This window comes from Myodes glareolus, chromosome 1 (genome assembly GCF_982192425.1).
Source record: "Myodes glareolus chromosome 1, mMyoGla1.1, whole genome shotgun sequence".
In the NCBI taxonomy this organism is placed as follows: Eukaryota; Metazoa; Chordata; class Mammalia; order Rodentia; family Cricetidae; genus Myodes; species Myodes glareolus.
This window is the reverse complement of record NC_142026.1, coordinates 18529268-18535267: the sequence shown is the minus strand read 5'-3', so window position 1 is coordinate 18535267 and position 6000 is coordinate 18529268.

Sequence of the window (6000 nt, the reverse complement as noted above, 5' to 3'; positions counted from 1 at the left end):
GGCAGATTACAACCCTGATACTGTGAAAAGGTTTTTTGTTTTTTTTTTTTCTAGCACTGAGTTTATATACTTCATAGTAATAATGCCAATGAGTAACTAACATTTTATCAAATTATCAAGAGTGTATCATTTGGCCTTTTCAGAATTTTAAAAATTAAAAAAAAAAGACCTGGGAACTTTAATAAGCACCAGTCTCCTGAACAGAGGGCAAGAGTTGCCACAATCATGTTTGAGAATCGCCTATAGCTTCAGGAACTGTAGCCAAAGACAGCTGGTATGAGAAGGGACACAAAAGGAAGCATCACGTTTGTGTTCTCTTCAGTGATGTCGTGATTTGTTCATTTGGTTGTTGTTTGTTTTGTTTTTCTTGTGGTGGTTATCAGCAGGAAACACACACACACACACACACACACACACACACACACGGAAAGAAGTTCCCTAGATATGGGAGTGAAAGAGAGTTGGGAGGTTACCTACGTGTTCCCCGGTACTCTGCAGCCTGTCTGGGGAAACCCCAGGAGAAGCAAACGGTGGCACCGGTTGGTGTGCATGCCCTGGCCTACAGACCTTTAGGGAACTGTCATGTGGCTACTTCCACCTAGTCAACACAGAAGGCTCTCTGACCATGATCAGTACAACTACAGCAAAAGTCTGCAGGAGGAGCCCAGATGCCAGATGCCCACTGAGAAATGGTTCTGGTCCCAGAATCCTCCCAGAACATCTGTATCAGGACATTGGCAGTATATAGAATTAAACTGGTAGGTAGGGGTGTGTGTGTGTGTGTGTGTGTGTGTGTGTGTGTGTGTGTGTGTGTGTCTGTCTGTCTGTCTGTCTGTGTGTCCCTGTATGTGTTTGCACATATATAGGTGTGTATGTGCACCTGTGCATGTGTGGGGTAAGGGAGAGGTGAAGGACTCACATTCAAAGCAAACTAGTGTATTTGGATGCTTTGCCACCACCCCCACTCTGAACTACCTGACATCCCACCAGATTCCATCCTGCATTCATCTTTCCAGCGTAGCCCCTCTAGGATGTACTCTGTGGCTCATACTGGCATCATGATGCCTTATGCCTGGGTCGATTTCTAAGAATTCCTGTTTTTCTTCTCAAACATTGACCTCTCTGTCCCTGCTTTAGCACACGAGCAGCATACATAGGGTTAGGGGAGAACCCAAGGAGAAAACCGGGAGAGCAGTGCTGATTAGGGGCACCGGTGAACACACCATGCTGGGCCTGCTCCCACTGTGGGGGCAGAAGTGCTTGCTCACCCTAGACTGGCATCACATGGACCAAGGAGAGCTTCGTCAACCCTCCCTTCCAGGGATTCCTCCTCACCCCTTGCTCTGTTCACCACTTCTGCCAGAGGGCTCAACTTGTTACTATCTATGAAAATAGCTTTGCCAGGGCTATATGAGCTCAGTACAAACTCCCAAGGAGAGCTGTTGTGGTGTCCCAGGGCAGTCATAACAATGCACCAAATAGAACTGTGTTGCCTGACAGTTCTGGACTCTGTTAAAAAGTCAAGTGGGCCACGTTCCTGGACCAAGCTCCCTTGCTTCTTCCCAGCCTTGGCTTCTTCAAGAATGCTGTCTGCATTCTTTGGCTGACAGTGCATTGTTCTAACCAAGGCCTCTACCATCTCCAGATACTTTCTCCCACATCTCTACCTTAAGGTATTTTCTTATTGTAAGTACACCAGTCTTATTGGATTAGGCTCCTTCTTAACTTGGTATCTAAATCTTAACTTGATTATGTCTCAAAGATTCTATTTCCAAATATGGTCACACTCATAGGTACCAAGCTTAGGATTTTAACACAGTTCTTTGTGGGGCATAAGTCAGCCATTAACAAAATTCTATATCTAAACTCTTGCCTCTTTTGGGGCCCAGCCTCCTTGCCTGGATTCTAACTTACTGATTCTGAAGCCTTTGAGTCTTATGCCAAGCCTCTAATTTGGTTACTCAATCCTTTCTTTTGGGGTTTTGTTATTCTGGTCAGATAAAGCTGATGTCTACATGCTTATTGTAACCTGGGGACCTTCCTGGCCCTTTAGTGTTGCCCTGACTGATGAGATCTAGAGGCTAAGACAAGCAGTTTCGGAAAGTAACTTGGACCAATCCCCATCCATAAAGCCATGCCCCTGTCTCTGGTTCATCATCTGGACCGACATCCTAGGAGCCTTTCTTAGACCTCCTTTTATGGCATCTGAAATCAACCTCCATTGCTTGCTAAGCCTGATGTAATCCAACAAGAGCGCTCACTTTCCAAAGCCAGATCTTTCTCATTAATTTTTGTTTTTATGCACTTTCCAACCAGGGCGGCGCTTGTGGTGTTGAAGAAATAATCACAGACCACTTTACCCCATGTGGCTGGTGTGCAGCTGTAAACAGCGTTTGTACTTACTTGGAGAAACAAGAAAAAGAGTTAACTTTAAGCATCATCATTAATAAAATAATTAGATTAGCAAATGGATCAATTATTAAAAGTGACCTTCTTCAAAAATCAAAGAAACTGGCTTAGGTTTCCATGAACAAAACATGTAAATGAAAAGCTGCAGCATTTTCCTTTTGTGATTTTGTATCATAAAATGAGCCTACGCCACAAAATATTTGATGTGAGTCTTTGCTTTTTACTTTTACTTTAGTTAATCACTTTTGTTTACACGTTTCCACGGACCTCGTTGGAACTCAGATCCACACGGTGACACACCCAAAACCAATCCAGTGCATCCTACCTCTCCCTTTCTAAACAACGGCGCTTGGTCGGTTTATATAGGCTTTGAGGTCTCTCAGGTCGATAAACAGTTGGGTATTTTCTGAAGAAGCCACAATTTCCATTCCTTCAGCACGGAGAGATGGCCAGTGGTGGAATTAAACAGGCTGAAGTTGCCAGTATCCTTGTCATCTTATAGCTGCAAAGTATCCCGTAGCTCACAATTTACAAAAAGATTAACAGCTTGGCCGTGCTTACAGTCTACAAACGTAAACTTAATAACCTCATTAGAACCTTCCAACTGGCCACATCCACGAGTACAAAGAAGAAAGCTAACCATTTCCCTGCTACCGGTCATCCCTGTTATTGATATGCATGTGTGCATTTCTCTCATCTGCCTTGTGGTCCTCCCTTGTGTGAGTCTAAAATGAATCATCCTCATTAAATGGAAAGTGAAACTGACCAGCACACGCTCGTCGCCGTCCAACCCCCGCCAAGTCTCCAGCCACTCTTTCTGCTCCTGGGGCCACCAGAGACCAAATGGGCTATTTCCATCCCCTGCCAGGAACACATGCCAGTATTTACTAGTACTTATGCAAAATGATTTTCCAGAATCATTTTTCAAAAGCTGAATGCTCAGTTGACTTATAAAGTCTAAAATGGATTAATAGGAAAGAGATAGACAGTCCCAGATGCACAAGTTATCAATTTTATGCACAGGATGAGTAAGCCTTACATATTTCAGCTAAGCTGGAATTACAATAACCCCGTCTCTCTCAGGAGACATGGTGGCTGCCATAAAAATGAAGATGTGCTTTGTTTTCCTCGCAAAACAGGAAGTATTCTTGGCTGGATTAAAGTGACTGGCATGACGGCTTAGAGACACTGCCTTATCGGCTTTGTCACCAGCACTAAACCATGGTTGTCTACATGGCCGCAGTGGCCAAATCATGGGAAATGATGTATGTGCTCAATTGTTCACTTCATTTTTTTAATTCAAATAACATTCACTGAGGATTTAGCATCAGTAAGACATCAAGCTAGACAGCTGGACACAACAATAAAGAGCAAAGAGTCCCTTCTTGCACGAACTCCATCTATTCCCCGTACTTTTCTAAATGTATGGCCTTTCTATACATTGCCTATGAGCAACAGAAACCATCTCTACCTTGCTTACAAACCTGGAAATCTCTAAAGGAGGAGGAGGAGCTGACAAAGCAAAGAACAAGAGGACAGAAGCCAGATCCCTCGAAGGTTTTGAGGTTCTAGGAGACATATAAACAGCTTTCAGGTGTCAGCGCTGAAATCAGGGTTCCCTGGCCCCTTTCCTTCCATGCCAAGCCACTTAGCATTGTAAATAGTTTATATCATACCACGCAATAATTTCTTTACTGCGTAAGGATGAGTTACTTTACCTGAAAGACTCACCTGGGTTGGCCAAAAAGGAACAGAAGCAATTTCTTAACAAGTGTGGGTGCGAGGAAAGCATTCTTTCCTTACCCCCAAATATATTTTCCCCATGATAAAGTCACTGGATCTTTCTCTCAGAGCTTAGCTCACCCTAGGCTTCAAGAGAAAGAGAGAGAAGTTGGTAGCTCAGAAAATAAATAAATAATAAATCACCATTTATTCATTTTTGCTTCAAGACTCAGTTAGCTCTTATTCCAGAGTCCAGAAGCTGGATTCTGCTTTACTCCCTAGGACCAACTTCTAGGCACTGTGTATCCATCACCCTGATGCCTCCCTCAAAAGTTTTGCACTAACCTGAGATTAGAAAGGAATTAGGACCTGACATTGTCATGCAGCGTATATCAAAAACTACCAGTGTTGACACAATTTGCCTGGCCAATGTCAGGTCCTAACTCCTTTCTCTGTCTTGCCCTGATCATCGACCTAAGTAGAAAAATCTCTGCCAGACTTGAACTCTGTCTTCCACTCCCAAGTCTGATACCCTTTCTTCCTCCTACTGGAAGCTGTCATTCTGCTTTTGAATCTGAGCTTCGCAGCTGGATGGTTAAGGACCAAGACTCTGACTCAGAAAAAGCTATGTGACTTTGCAGGCACTTTAACTTGATTATCTTCAACTACTAATCTGTAAAATGGGTTGAATAATATATAATATTAATTATATTAAGTATCATATGCCTCATTAGGTGGTTGTGATTAAATGGGATTAATTTATAAGCATAGTTTCTGCAGATAATAAGGTGCTTCCTAACTAATCCTTGTTCCTTTCTTAAAACATGTTTCAGAATTTCTTGCCACGTGGCTGGCTGAATTTCAAGCTACTGCTTCCTTCAACCACAAAGTCTTGTCTGTTTCTATGCTTTAACCTTCTTTTTCTCACATCTTAGACTGGCCTTAGCAAACCCAACCCAGAATCCCTATCTCTGCAGTGGCCATATTTTTAGCACTGTATCCCACCTCAGTTCCTTCAAACCAAGTGCCCAGTTCAGTGAATCCAGCCTCTACTTTCTCAAGCTTCTCTTCCCAGGAGCCTGATAGTCATAAGCCAGAGACTTGGCTTTTCTGATTTACCCGTTTATTAGAAAAATTGGGGCAATAGCCATGTCTGCTCCCAGAAAGAGAATTCTCCCGTGGCCACTCAGTACTCTGCTGATTGCTAACTAAGTTGTGATTTCTTTCCTATAATTATTTGGCTGAATCCTTAGTTGCCTAAATGCCGGAAATGCTTTCTTCCTTCCTCAGCAAATAGTGTCTTTAAAAATATTGATTACTTTCAATGTTCCAGGCACTGAAGCATGCAGTAGATGTAGCAGGTACATATGGCATTGTTCTGCATCCTAATAAAGACAGTGAGAAGACGGAATGTGCACAGACACTGATGCTGTAGTGACCATCTTCCACATTGATTGGTGAGTAGTGATGCCAGACGCAGCCATAAGCAAGCAAGTAAGTAAATGGATGGATGGATGGATGGATGGATGGATGGATGGAATAGATAGATAGATAGATAGATAGATAGATAGATAGATAGATAGATAGATAGATAGATAGATAGATAGATAGATAGATAGATAGGTAGATAGATCAATGGATGGAATAGATAGATAGGTAGATAGATAGATAGATAGATAGATAGATAGATAGATAGATAGATAGGGAGGGAGAGAGGGAGGGATGGAATAGATAGATGGATGGATGATGGATGAATGGATGGATGGAATAGATAGATAGATAGAGAGAGAGGGAGGGAGGGAGGGATGGAATGAATAGATAGATAGATAGATAGGGAGGGAGAGAGGGAGGGATGGAATAGATAGATGG